The 15895-nt window shown below is 41.7% G+C and overlaps 1 protein-coding gene across 2 annotated transcripts in view; it reads left to right on the top strand.

The window, feature by feature from the left end:
* The window catches only part of SMAD2 (SMAD family member 2), a 67623-nt gene that overhangs the window by 18306 nt on the left and 33422 nt on the right, over positions 1-15895 (top strand). The gene's annotated exons all lie outside the window — the stretch shown is intronic.

Consider the following 15895-nt stretch of genomic DNA (forward strand, 5'->3'; position numbering starts at 1 on the left):
TTGTAGCATTCATTTTTGTATGTGAAATCCGTTTTAATACAAATGTACTGGTTTTATTTTTAGATCAAGACACTCAAGAAAAGCTGACTTTATTGTTATTAACTTCAATCTTAGTATTTCCTTGGTCATCACTTCAGTTACACTATCAAACTTGTTCTTATTAAAAACCATTTGGACTCTAGATGTGGCTGTTTGGATTTGATGTGTGTGATGGCAGAGGGGGTTAAAAAATTGTGGGACAAATTGACAAAAGTGAAGCTGTCACTATAGAAACCAATACAGTTGACCTGTTGATTACTGAACTTTATCATTCTGTTATGTCATATGGTCAGTGATGGCTTTATTATATATGATTTATTTTTTATATAAAAATGTTTGTATTTCACTGACAGGTTAAAAAAGCTTTGAATAGATTTTGCTTTTCCATTCACTTACACTCCAGTTTGACTTGAAATCATTGTCAAACATTGATAGTACATAAAAAATGTACTATCTTGTAATGTATCTTAAAAGGACACTGGGATGGATTTACTCTTAAAAAAACAAAAAGAAAACTGTTTTGCTACAGCAATAATAACCCTATTACAAAAAAAATCAAAAAAATCACGTGTTCTCCCCACCAATTTATTCCCTGGCCTCTCATAGGCTTCTACTTTATACCTAGTGAGAATGTATTTTGTGTTGCCATCAGCTGCTCACTAATTTCTTATATGAATCCATGGAATGCTGCATGTTTAGTGTATCCTTGAGTGGCATCTCATTTCTTAATGAAATACAAAACTACTCAAGTGAATAAATGAGACACAGCTATTGGCTGCGTTGTGTGTGTGCACATTGACCAAACACATCAGATGTGTGACAAATGACAGCATTACGTTCTATTTAAAACTGTGGATTGTGTTTTACCTGCTGATGTTCATTCTTTTAAACTTTGCGAGGTTAGAGCTTTTTTTTTTTTTACGATAATTTTGTTCATTTTTTCCAAATACAAGATTAAAGCAAAGTGCTGGGAGTTTCAGAAAGGAGCTGATAATTCTTTTACAGATGGGAAAAGTACCATTGTAGTAATTAGGTTTTTACTAATATAGTAATTCCCAAATTACAAATTGACTTTGACTGCCAACCCGATTTTAAACTGTCCTTTTCCCTTAATTTGTTTTAACTAGAATAAAATTGGCATCCAGCACCTGACATATTAGGAAAATAATGTTTGGTACCTGGTAGGAAGTATTCAGAAGGTCTAGCACTGCATAATTGTATGTAAACTACACATTTGCATGACAATGATGTTTAAATGGAATGCTCCAAGCACCACAACCTCTACAGCATGTTATAATGGTTATGGTGCCTGGAAGGCTTTGGCTCCCACATTGTAAGTTGCCAAATATTTTTAAAATGGTTTGACTGCTTACTTGGGGTCTGACAGGCGTTGCACCCTGTCTCCACAACTTCAGCCAGAGAATCAGAAGTTTTCAATCTGAGCTAACAGAAGCTCCTAAGCAGGATGTTCCCGTTCTCTGGCTGAGGTAGTTGAGGCAGGGGTCGGCTTCAGTGAACCCCAGGTTAGAAGTCAAACTGTTAACTCATTACAATGGGGGTTGCCAGGAAGCTCCTGGCACCATAGTCTCTACGGCACGCTTGGAGTGTTCCATTAATTTGGTTAGTTTTTATTTTAAAAATCCTAACATTCTTATTTTTAACCATCTGTTAATTTCTTTTTGAATGGCAGGGCCTGTTTATATTACCATAATATACAAACATTAAGATGAGTGGTAGTATTGGTGTTGTAGCAGCCTGCAGATAATTTCATGTTGAACAAATACTTGTTGGCAAAACTGTACAGACTGTATTGTTTCTTTTAAATAAATATTGATATAAAGCTTGTCCGCTGTGTCAGAGGATTCCCCTCCCCAACCCCCTTTTTGTTTCTTCTTTTTTGTTATTACTTATATGTTGAGTAAGAGCTGAGGAACAACAATGCCCAAGCTCTTACTCAACATCCAAGTAATAACAAAACAATGAAATCCTATATTCCTTGTGTAGCATTAGTAAATGAGGCTCAGTCACTTTCAATGTATTATTATTATTATTATTATTATTATTATTATTATTTATATAGCACCAGCATATTCTGTAGCGCAAATAAATTAGCTCAGTGGGCAAATGCATCATCAGAACAATCCGTTCAACCCTTGTGGGTTGCAGGTTCAAATCCAGGCAGGGTTGACTCAGGCCTTCATTCTTCTGAGGTAGATAAAATGAGTACCATTAAATTGGGTAATAGTAACATCCTGAAACCAGAGCAATCTGAATGTACCTTTCCTGGTTAAATACTTTCTTATAATGGCAGAGTACAGAATATTTGATAGTCCTAACCTCAACATCTGAGGAAAGGGATTTAGGGGTGATTATTTCTGATGACTTAGGCAGATAATGTAATAGAGCAACAGGAAATGCTAGCAGAAAGCTTGGCTGTATAGGGAGAGGTATTAGCAGTAGAAAGAGGGAAGTGGTCATGCCATTGTACAGAACACGTGTCCTTCTAGTACTCCTTACTTGGAGTACTGTACGTAGTACTGGAGACTATTTCCAGAAGGATATTGATACTTTAGAGAGAGTTCATAGAAGGGCTACTAAATACCATGGTTCATGGATTGCAGGATAAAACTTACCAGGAAAGGTTAAAGGAACTTGGCATGTATAGCTTGGAGGAAAGACGAGACAGGGGGGATATGATAGAAACATTTAAATACATAAAGGAAATCAACACAGTAAAGGAGGAGACTAGAAAAACTACCACAACAAGAGTACATAGTCTTAAATTAGAAGACAAAGGTTTAAAAATAATTTCAGGAAGTATTACTTTACTGAGAGGCTAGTGGATACATGGATCCAGCTGAAGTGGTAGAGGTTAATACAGTGAAGGATTTTAAGCATGCGTGGGATAGGCATAAGGCTATCTTAGATATAAGAGACTAATGAAAGTTTTAGAAAATTGGGCAGACTAGATGGGACGAATGGTTCTTATCTGTCGTCACATTCTATGTTTCTATGTCAAACTCAAAGGCTAACACAGGCCAAATAAACAAGGTTTACATTCATGTGGGCCGCAAAAAAAAAAACCCTTTAGTTTTCATAGAAATGTAGGTTTATTTTGAAAAGTAAAGTATAAAAAAGTTGCCTAACTGACACTGGACGCTCGTAGGGCTTTAAAGTAAACAAAAGAGCAAATTTATTTTAATGAGACGTGCATTTGCCTATCAATAAAAGTTTCAGTCCAACTACCTTGACTTATTAAGAAAAGTTTGGTAATGGGACTGAAATGGTGAATGTATGCTGTTGCACAGCTGTAAATAACACGTTATCTTGTTGATTTTGAAAAACTGAGTGTGTTCTTTGATTTGGTCATCAAACTTAATTTTCTCAGCCAAGGCTATTGTGCATGTGTGGCAAAAAGCTGGTTGACCAATCAGCGTCGCCATGCAGTCCCAATCTAATATACAGCCCCATTCTAATACATTGCCCACAAATCCAATACACTTCCCCCTCCATCCAATCAAATAACTAACCCTTTATCTTAAACACTGCCCCCCCTCCCTCCACTCTAATACACTCCCCCCTCCACTTAATCTAATACAAATGTACTGGTTTTAATTTTAGATCAAGACACTCACTTCTACCACTCTTAATTAAATACACTGCCCCCCTACCTCCCCTAATTTAATAACTGCCCTTTCCTTCCCCCAATTTAATACACTGCCCCTCCCTTAAATTAATACAATGGCACCCTCCCTCCTCAAATACAGCCCCGCCCCCTCAAATTAATACACTGGCCCGCTCCCTCCCCCAAATTAATACTGTTCTCCCTCCCCTTTTTAACACTACACAGGAATGTCTCTGCAGCCCCTCTTCCCCTACCTTAAGATGAGCCGCCCATCCTCCAGTTCCAGCTCTGCACTTCTCTGCTCAAGCAAGCCAGATGCTCCTCTGGCACCGCGAGCAGGATTGAAGGGAGAGTGACTGGCCTGCTTTGCAGACAGACAGCCACTCTGCGCTTTTGTGGCCGTGGGAGGGAAGACCAATTTCAGACAGGAAACAGGCCCAGGGCAGAAGGGCCGCAAGTATGACATGCTTGCTGTAGAGCTTTACAATAGTATCTGAAGGGGGAGATTTTACAATAAATGAGACAATTCTGCACTCAGATCTTTCTATGCTTTTATTCAGTGTTGATGAGCCAGTTGAAGTACAACTGTTCTACTGTTTAAATCACATCACATTTAGTGGTTTGCCATGGGTTTCATGCATTAATGAGCCTGAGTGCACAGTCTTTTTAATGGGGATGTGCACGGGCCAAAAATTCAGTTCGGTTTGGAAATTCGGGTAAGTAAAAAAAATTTGTCTGCTTCGGCATTCGGACCTGAACCACTTGTTTTTACACTTTTCAGAAATCCGAAGCACTTCGGATCTTTGTCAATTCGGAACTTATTCGATTCGGCAATTCTAACATTCGTAAGCATCCAAATGTCCAAATTGTGTGAAATTCGTCCGAATATACATTCGGAACGAAACAAATTGCACATGTCTACTTTTTAAGAGAGTGGGCCAAGATGTAACTTTCATCTCCATTATATCATTTGAAGTGAGGAGTGGACAGTAAATGAACATTATCTTCTACTTTCTATATTCTGTTCCAATTCTACCTTTTAAAGGAGCACTATAGGCACACCAAAACAACTTTAGCTTATTGAAGCAGTTTTGGTGTATAGATTATACCCCTCAATTTTCTCTTGTATGAGTTAAAGCACTTTGTTTATGTAGCTCTAGTCACACCTCACTGCATTTGCACAGCCTTCCTAAACAATTCCTGTAAAGAGACATGTAATGTTTATACATCCTTTATTGCATGGTCTATTTACATTAGAGTATATTCTCTCCTGCACTAATAATCTAGAGCAGTGGTTCCCAATCCAGTCCTCAAGTACCCCCTACCAGTCCAGGATTTAGCTATTACCCAGTTGTGTCTAAAGGTTTATTTATTTTTTCCTAAAAACACCTTGGACACAACTGGGTAATCCCTAAATTCTGGACTGTTAGAAGTACTTGAGGACCTAGAGCTTTCTACGTGTGATTAACCCCTTAAGGACACATGACATGTGTGACATGTCCTGATTCCCTTTTATTCCAGAAGTTTGGTCCTTAAGGGGCTAAAGTCCAATTTACAGAGCAAGAGATAAAAACTTCTAAAGTAAGTTACTATCTGATTGAAAGCAGAACTTTTTTTTCATGCAGGCTTTGTGAGTCAGAGCCAGGAGAGGTGAAAAACAAGTGATACAACTCCTTAATGGCAAATAATTGAGCAGTGAGATTGCATGAGCATGTTCTATTCTCTTAAACTGCTTCATTAAGCTAAAGTTGTTTTGATGCCTATAGTGTCCCTTTAAGATTTCACACCATTTTAGCTCTCCCATTTTCCAATCGTTCTGTGTCATTATTTCCTCTCTGTACACATCCCACACACATCATGTCAGTACCCTCTATGTCAATTCCCTATTCTTGGTCTGCATGCCAGTATTCATTTCCAGAACATTTCTCTTCACCACACCAATCCACTCTGGCCACTTGTGAACTCGCATTAGAATTTGTTACATGTGTCCTCCCCTACACAGGTCTCTGTTAGTCATCTGGATAGCTGTTGGTGCTTGGTGGTTCCTGAAGCCAGGAATGGCTGCTGTTGATGTCATGTGACCCAAACCCCATAACATTACTCATTGCTATATACAAGTGAGTGCTACGTCTGGTGACACTCCTACCATCACCAATTTGTTTCTCTCTTTTAGGGAGAGTTTAAAAATGTCTTTCCCCCCCCCCCCAAATTGTTTTTGGGTAGAAAATATCTTTCAACACGAAATCTGAGTTGTGTTATACTATGCTGGATGGTACCTTGTTACCGTGGAGACTGGAAAGAAATGACCTAGTGACAGACTCTCAGCAGGACAGCTAATGCTTTGTAAACCTTTGTCTGTGTAGCTGTTATCTGCACTAGCAGTTCATGGACACTTTAATTTAAAAATAAATTAGTTGATTTGTAAAGTATAAACCAGTTAAACAAACAATGGAACCTGTATCGCTTACACATGTATGCATGATTAGACATTTTCGCTGTTTTTATGCAGGTCGTGATTGCACATGCAAAAAGCCTTAACGTTACACACAGCATTATTTTAACAGTGCAGACATTCTATTGTGCTAGCAACTGTATAGTGTTCTCCCCCCTCCGTCCCAAGTGCAGTATTTTTTGATTTTTCATGTTATCATTACTATCTTTCACTGTGATATATAATCATCTGAATTGTTAATGCAAACATGTCTGTTAAACTATGCACTACAAAAATAAATATATATATATATATATTTTTAAATACGTTTTTTTTTTTTTTAATTTCGGCAAATTTGACCCGTTTTCGGACGAAATTTAGGTGCATCCCTAACACAATGTGATTTGTTCGTGGCAGGTTGGCACTCCACTATAATAGAGAACAATAATAAATTATATACTCCTACCTGGTCAAAGAAAAACTCCAAGCTGGACCACAAAACATGGCAAACAGGGCTAAATGCAATACATAAATCTCACCTAGTTTAGAGAAGCATAAGGAAGGTACGAATCTGTGTAGGTCAGGATAATTGGAAGAGGTGAAAAAAACTAGCTAACCTTATATGTTCTCCTGTATGAACTAGGAACTAATACTACTTCGTTACACCATACCCATGGAAGAGAGACCGCAAATCCCTACAAAAGAAATGTGGAATTCAGGAGACCAAGGTGGAAATGTGGTAAGTAATAATAGATATGGAGGTTGACATCATCATACTGAGTGTAGTTCCTGGCTAAGAGCTCAGATACTAACTCTACAAAAAAGCTAGTTACATTGGCTCACTAAATGCTAGTGCCTACTGAACACCAGTCCTGAAGCAAAGCATTTCTAGTGCGATATAAAGAGAGTGCGCTCCATAGTAATGTGTAAACGTAAACCAATGCTTTAGGACTGGTATTCGGCAGGCTTTAGCGTGCCGGGGTTATTGGCTTCTGTCACGAGCGTGGGCTATAGGCCCAGCCGAGACAGTGGGGAGAGTGTGGAAGTGACAGGGTTAATGACACCAGACCCCTGGTTACCTGTTGCTAGTCCCAGCAACCACTCAATTAACCCCTGCAATCCCTTCTACACTAACCCCCTAGTACACACTTTACTGCCACCACCAAGACTTTTAAACCCGGGCGTCTTAGGTTACCCCACACACAGGAGAATTATAGAATCACAGTTCTGCTTTTACTGATCAAACACATATAATTAACCCTTTTTGGTAAAGTGTTACCTGCTTTCCTCTGGAGAGTGAAGCTCTTATAGAACAGAGACACAAGCTGATTAAGTAAATATTTAATCTGACAATAAAAGATTCAGTGCTGAGTACAAAATACAGAACCCCAATTCCTTTGATGGACATGGTTGCTTTTTGTGCTGGGCAGTGAAATTATACTGTTGGAGGATAAGGCTCCAACGGAGCAGTTTATCATTGTTACCGGACACCTGCAGCAGGTTGTGATCAGTCCATACCACTGCTACATCCTCAACAAACATGCCTGATTTGCCTGTTTCAATTTCCCATCGATCTCTGGTAACATCCCTTAAACCACACCCACTGCGCTCATGTAGTAGTTGTAAGGGGAAGAAACCAACGGATTTATGCAGCACTCCCTGGTAAGCACACAAAAAAGCAGAAAGAGAACACTCCCAGGATAGATGTGCTCTATCACCACCCATCATCTTTCATTTTGGGGTCTGTCTGCTGGGCTTGTTCACAATCAGAAAGTTGCTTAGGTGTATGCGTGAGTTGTGATAAACTGACAAGGTTCCTGGTTCCTCTAACATTGTTTCCCTGCAGCCATCCTTCCTGGACCCACAGGCTGAGTCTGTCCGTGCCCCTCACTTTCACTCCAGGTCATCACACATACCGAACTTTGGAAACTGGCTAAGTCTGGCGCAGAGTAAAGCTCACACACCCTCTGCCCTCCCTTATGGCCTTGCTGTCTCTTCACAGTTTCACCCAGTGCATCACATACATCTGCTTCAGGCACATATTGGCACATATATTCATTCAGCCCCCTCTCGCTGGAAGGCTTTTCCCATACATTTTCACAGAGCACATTTGACCCCCCTTGATCAGATACAGAATTTTGCACACACTCACATATTTTCTTCTCCAAGGCAGGCCATCCTCTCACAATCTCACATAGCCCCTCAGACTCTCCTGCTGCAGCCCTGACCCACTGCTGACTTGGTACCACTGCGACTAATGGTACACATCTCTTGCTCTTACCTTCCTCCTCTACCTTACTCTCTGACATCCCAGCCTCAGTGTTTTGATACAGGCACATCACTACTCACCCCTATCTCACATTTGGTAGACATCACTGGTTCAGTAACAGGTAGATATTTATCCACACCCTGCTCTCCCTCCCAGCAATCACAGTTCACAACGTCTCCCAAAGTTTCACACAATACCTTAGGTGGAGCAGTCAGCCCTTCTGGCTCACAAACAGTGTCCTCTGGACCATAGTGACAGAGCATCCTGCCCAAATCATTCCCCAACAGAACATTAACAGGGATATCCTCTGAAATCCCCACTTCCCGCAAACCTTTGCCTGCACCCCAATCAAGGTACACACATGCCAGGGGCACAGCGGTGCGCACACCTCAAATTCCTTTCATGGACATGGTTCTTCCAGGGATTATGTCCTCCGTATTCACCACTTCAGGGCGCACCAGGGTGAATGAAGCTCCAGAATCTCTGTCCCATGGTCACTCGGTCACCCACAATTACACTCTGCAGGTTATCGTCTCGTTTCCCTACAGACCCACCCACAAGCAAAACTGATGGTGCCCCTCCACAGGCTGGTGAGGGTATATTCCTAGTGGGGCAAGTCCTGCTCAGATGACCAATCTGGTTGCATCAAAAACAACGGCAGGCATCTGACTCACTTGACATCACCGCCGACTGCCAGCGTAGCCGGGGCTAAGTTCTCACTGCAGATCTTACAGGTGGTGATTGAACTGTAGCTTCTCTCCAGGTCGAAGTAGCAGCTGACACCAGTCCACGTCTGGATGTGGGTGCATGGATGTCGGCATAGTCATCTGCCAGTTCTGCAGCAGCCCTAGCATTTTTTTAGCTTTCTTTCCAAAATCCACTCTCGTACATTAGGGCTCCGGGTCTGCAAGAACTGCTCCAGGACCATTAAGTCATTAAGGGCTTCATAGGTAGTAGCTTGTACTCCTGTTACCCATTGCCGGAACGTGGTTTCTAATTGTGCAACATATAGAATGCAGCTGGATGATGGGCATTGCTGCATACTCCTAAACTTTTTCCTGTAAGACTCAGGAGTAAGGTTAAAAGTTTTTTGCAATGCAGATTTGATTGCCTCATAGTTGTTATCAGTCTCTGGGGGAAGGGACACAAACACATCCAAGGCTTTCCCTTCCAATTGTGGAGTAAAATATCTGCCCCACTGGTCTGAGGGTAGTTGATGCTGCCTGCATACTTTCTCAAAACTTTTTTAAAAATACATCCAAATCTGTCCCTTCTTCGAGGTAAGGAAAATCATCCTTACGGAGCCTACGTGTGCTGGGCTCTGATGCATTTGCTGTTCAGGGAGGACTGAAGGGTAAATTGCAGTTTAGCAAGTTCCAGCTCATGTCTCCTTTGCGCCTCCCTTTCGGCTAGCCTCTCTCGCAGATTCCCTTTCTGCAGCCTGCCTTTCGGATAGCCTCTCTGCAGATTCCCTTTCTGCAGCCTGCTTTTGGATCATCACATGCAGGTACTCCTGAGGATTTGCAGCCATCAGTTGCCGAAATAAATCAGTTGAGCAAATGTCCTTAATGTTTTGAGGGGTACAACCACCAGGCATTTCAGTAAACAACACTCCTGCAGTAGTAGGGAGCTCAGTAACCCTTTCAGTGTCCGTCTCTGGCTGGAAAACATGGCTGTCCGCCTCCACAAGGTCAGCAATAAGTTGTCTTATTTTTGCCAAAAGTTGGTAAATCCTTTAATTGGCACAACAATTCCAAGGCCTCTTTCGAGTGTTTGCGATAGGCCTCCATATTCACAAATAGGATAGAGAAAGAAAAACAAAAGATGGGAGAGGGAAGAACTGTTTTTCACTTTGTATGTATTTTAAATCAGCACTGAGCTTGGTCTTTGAAAATTACACAAAAACAAGTATGCAATTTATTTTAGTGCGAAGACCCCCTTTACAGGTAAAATCTAGCAAGCACTAAAAATCTCTAAATATATCCCATCAGCTGCCGCCAGTTTGTCACGAGCGTGGGCTATAGGCCCAGCCAAGACAGTGGGGAGTGTGTGGAAGTGACCGGGTTAATGACACCAGACCCCTGGTTACCTGTTGCTAGTCCCAACAACCACTCAACCCCTGCAATCTCTTCTACACTAACCCCCTAGTACACACTTTACTGCCACCACCAAGACTTTTAAACCCGGGCGTCTTAGGTTACCCCCACACACAGGAGAATTATAGAATCACAGTTCTACTTTTACTGATCAAACACATATAATTAACCCTTTTTGGTAACGTGTTACCTGCTTTCCTCTGGAGAGTGAAGCTCTCTTAGAACAGAGACACAAGCTGATTAAAGGGACACTCTAGGCACCCAGACCACTTCTGCTCATTGGCGTGGTCTGGGTGCCAACTCCCACTACTCTTAACCCTGCAAGTGTAATTATTGCAGTTTTTTATAAACTGCAATAATTACCTTGCAGGGTTAACTCCACCTCTAGTGGCTGTCTACTAGACAGCCACTAGAGGTCACTTCCTGGGTTCTAGCACAGGAAACCTGTGCTAGAGCGTCGCTGGACGTCCTCACGCTGTGTGAGGACCTCCAGCGTCGCTCAAAACCCCATAGGAAAGCATTGAAATGATTTTTCAATGCTTTCCTATGGGGAGACGTAATGCGCATGCGCGGCATTGCCGCGCATGCGCATTAGGTCCCCTCGGCCGGTGGGCGAGATCAGTCTCGCCTACCGGCCGAATCAATTTTGAGGAGGAGCGTCGCAGAGGCGGAGACAGCGACGAGGGACATCACCGCTGCCTCAGGTAACTCACTGAAGGGGTTTTCACCCCTTCAGTAACCGGGGATTGGGGGGTGGGAGGGAGAGGGACCCTCCAGTGCCAGGAAAACGGATCGTTTTCCTGGCACTGGAGTTTCCCTTTAAGTAAATATTTAATCTGACAATAAAAGATTCACAGTGCGGAGTACAAAATACAGAAATAAATGACATACAGATAACAAATTGCAAAACAGTACATAAAATAAAATAGGAGAAAACACAAGAAATACCTTACATATATTTACCCCATATAGAATTCTTGTGGGAGTCTTAGATGGTATTGATCTCCTAGAAGTTACTGACAAAAGAAAAAATGAATAACTGAACTCCCTGGGTAGTCCAGCACCCTCATTATATATCTAAACTAGTTGTTTCTCAGTGGGCAGACTGGGAGAGGGGAGGACAGAGGGGGTTGGTCTGGCAGTCTATTGCCCACTCTATGAAATTCCTTGTGTCCAGGTCTGGTGATGGCTATCTAGATGTTTTATGGTCTAGGCCTGGTGCAAGATCAAAGACCACAATAAATGTCATCCCAAGGTTTACAAAAAAAAAACCCAACTCTTAACATATATAAAGACACATCAAACACCAACTCATGCTTTTGGCATGAGAGCTTCTATGTAAAGTTAGTATGGCTCTTCTTAGCCAGGAATTACACGCAGATCCCAACCTCTATCAGTTATTAAAAACCTTTCCATCTTGGAGTCCTGGATTCCACATTTCTTTTGAATCAGTAACTTATGTAGAATATATGGCTAGCTTTATCCCAAACCCCCTCCAAATACTCTGGTCTACAGATTCATACCTTAATTTACATTTAGCCCTGTTTTGTCATGTTCTGTGGCCAAGTATGGATTTTTGTCTCTAAACATATGTGTGTGTGTATATATTTGTGTGTGTGTGTGTGTGTGTGTGTGTATATAATTTTTTTTTTTTTTTTTTTTTGTAGTGTCCATCTGCCTCTAACAATCACATTGTGTATGGCCTTCACCCCTCCTAGGTGAAGATTATACAGCTGGCCACCTATCGTTTTGCACACAGGTCCACTTATATGTCCCCTCCATTTTTTTCTCATTTTCTATAAAAATTTTCCCTCAGTCCTACCTGCATCTGGACTTTGTGCCCAGTTATCAGTAGTCGTCTTGTGTTTTATATGGGCCATGCTCATTTCAGAATTGAGGGTCTAGTGACTTTCCTTACAGGTTTTCCTCACACTTTCTCAATGACTTCGGACAGTAACCTAAAAATTCCTTAAAAGGGCTTTCTTCCCTCAAAACAACTTTAAAACCTCACCCATGGACTCTGGCTCCAAAATAAACTTCACGGAGATAAAGTGTTACTCCAAGCATCATTACCACTTCAGTGATTTGTAGTGGTTGTGGCCTCTGGAGTCTGTATGTGTTTTGCTATGAAGCGCTAAACATATGTAACTCCACCTTTGGCACAGTCATTGGGTTGTCATCAGCTTTCATTGCACAGAATGTCAGTCATTGAATGCAAAAGGTCAGCTGATGCTCTCCAATAAACTGCAGCATCCATGGCTTCACTCTCACTGCATCAGATCCTGTCGGGGACTCATTTAATGGGGCAAACTGTTGCTAACTGGTTTGCCCTGTTACCAGGGAACCAGGCTTGGGTACTTCTGGTATTTGGCATCACAAGTCTTACCCCCGCCAGCAGAGGGATTATGTGCAGAAAACAAAGCACATACAGACTTCAGGCACGTGTCAAGTTCAAGTCAGTGAGGTGGTTATGGTTTTTGGCGTAACTTTAATGTTATAAAACAGGAAAATACATACAAGTACTTGTTTCCCACTTGAAGTAACCAACCTTTTTTAATGTATTGGTCACTTCTCTATAAACCTTGTGCCAGGAAGTCTAGCCATGTATAGCAAACCATTGCATAGCACAAGTTTTTGCTGCATATTGTCATTGTGAGTATCTAAAAAGAGCTTGCACATGCAGTTCTTATGAAGGTAGCCTTTACAAGTCCACTCTTTCCTTCCCAGGAAAGACTTTGTGTCTTCATAGAGAAATAATTAAGGAATAATGTTGGTCTGATAGGAGCTCTGAGAATGAATGGGGTGAAGGCAGACACTTTCAGGAGTGTGCAAGCTACTTCCGTTCGCTCAGGGAAGCAAGCTTAGCTGGCTGCCAGACAAGTGTTTAATAGTTTAATTTTAAAAGTGTTAATTTCTTGTAGAAATCAAACCTTTTTTTATAACCTGAAATTAAATTGGGATAGGCCTCACCCATGAGGCACTTAAGCAAGCTTAAAGGTACAGTACATTGCTAGAAATACAAAATTATTCCCCCCATTCCCGGCATCAAGTAAATTAATAAAAACTCTTTGTACACCTACCCGATTCCAGCACTGCGCCATGTGCTTTGAGTGCCATGCGCATTAAGCCTTCCCCCATAGGAAAGTATTGAATCAGTGCTTTCCTATAGTAATTTAGAAGATGCTGGCTAAAATGACGGGGACACTGCACCCAGACCTTTTAAATGAAATGAAGTGGTCTGGATGCATGTAGTGTCCCTTTAAAGGGACTCTCCAGTGCCAGGAAAACCGTTTTCCTGGCACTGCAGGTCCCCTCTCCCTCCCACCCACCATCCCAAGTTGCTGAAGGGGTTAAAACCCCTTCAGGGACCTACGTGTATCTCGCGCCGATGTTCCTCGGCGCTGGTTCAGGGTCCGCCCACGCTCCTCCCCCGCCGAAGTCATCTGGCGTGGGAGACCTATTGCGGGCGGCGACGGGGGAGACCTAATGAGCATGCGCGACAATGCACTGCACGCGCATTAGACCTCCCCATAGGAAAGCATTGAAAATGCTTTCCTGTGGGGATTTCAGCGAAGCTTGAGGCCCTCGCATAGCGTGAGGACGTCCAGTGACGCTATAGCACAGAAAATCTGTGCTATAAATTCGGACGTGCCCTCTAGTGGCTGCCTAGTAGACAGCCACTAGAGGAGGAGTTAACCCTGCAAGGTAAATATTGCAGTTGCAGGGTTAAGGGTAGTGGGAGTTGGCACCCAGACCACTCCAATGGGCAAAAGTGGTGTAGGTGCCTGGAGTGTCCCTTTAATTGCTTTATGGATCACTTGAGGCCCTGCTGCAGTTTGTATGGATACCAAGAGCCATAGTTATCCTAACAATACTTTTTATAGGATTTGTTTTCCTCTCTCCCCCTCCCAGACTTGTTGGCAGTGTTTTCTTTCTGATCATGAAAAACGTCAGGTTAATTTGAAGATGAATGTAACAGGTACAAATATAATTAAAGTGGATTCAGTCCAACAATTAATTGCATTTGGCAGCTGACCTATAGATGCAGCAAATGTCTTGTTTACTGTCTCTTCTTGTATTCCAGGTTGTGTAACTGTGTCTATTAAATTATCTTTTATTTGCTATATGACTGCACAAATATTGGAAGAAAATACCAGAGTTCAAATGGGATCATGCAATTTGTAATCTAAAAATACAAATTCTCTCAAACCTGCCTTGGCATTGCAATCCCCTCTGTTTGCATAAGAATAGGGGATTCCTTTCTAAATAGTGAATTCATAAACAGATTGCAAAATTTAAATAAAAGAAAGTAACAAAACTAGTCTATTGCAGCGTAGCCCCTTAGTGTCATAGACAACTTCATTTTGCTTGGGCCAAAGTGACTAGAGCAACTGTTGGCATTTTAATTGTATTTTTCAGGCATACCATCACTTTGTTGTGCACGTTTATTAAATAGTGTTTAACCAACCGATCTTATTAGCTAATAAATAATTATGATGGACTGTCTTGATGGCAAAAATAAATTGCAATGTTTTGGTGTGAACCTTTATCAACATTAGTGTTGTTTGAATTAATCATATCTATCTATATATGGTTTCAAGAAGTGTTTTACCAATCCAAACTATTACATCAACAATTCAACCCTTTCTGGGTCTTTATCAAGATTTTTTGAAATAGTAATGTAATACTTTGGATTGTTAAATATACTTTTTGAAAACCTAGATAGATCTCTCTCTTCTCCCATCCGCCATTCCTCCCCCCCCCCCTGAACATTTTATGTCACAACACTAAAACCACCTACCTAATATTGTGTGTGCCCCTCTTGTGCTGTCAACACAGCTGTGATGCGTCAAGGCATGGACTCCACAAGACCTGTTGACTGTCTACAAGATATTAGCAGTACATCCTTTAAGTCCTGCAAGTTGCTAGCTGGGGCCTCCATGAATCAGATTTAGAGATCTGGGAAAATTGGAGGCCAAGGCAACACGTCAAATTTCTCAAACCATTTTTTGCTATGTGACAGGGTGCATTATCCTGCTGAAAGAGGCCTGTCCTATTAGGGAACATTATTGCCATGTAGGGGTATATGTGGTTTGCAACAATGTCTACTTGGGTGGTATGTGTCAAAGTAACATCCACATGAATGCCAAGACCCGGGGTCTCCCAGCAGAGCATAACACTGTCTTCGCCTTCTTCCCATAATGCATCCTGCTTCCCCAGGTAAATATGATCAAAAATAAAACTTCTTTCTATTACTCTATGGTCCAGTTCTGATGCTCACGTCCCCACTGAGGACGCTTTCAGCAGTTGGCATGGTACCAATGACCCTGACGCTGATTCACCGGTTTTCCTTCCTTGTACCACTAGTGGCAATAGCATAGGACTTCAAATTGGAAGCCCCAGTATATATTTATATACTTTTTCTTTTTTTTCTT

Source organism: Pelobates fuscus, chromosome 5 (genome assembly GCF_036172605.1).
Source record: "Pelobates fuscus isolate aPelFus1 chromosome 5, aPelFus1.pri, whole genome shotgun sequence".
Lineage (NCBI taxonomy): Eukaryota > Metazoa > Chordata > Amphibia > Anura > Pelobatidae > Pelobates > Pelobates fuscus.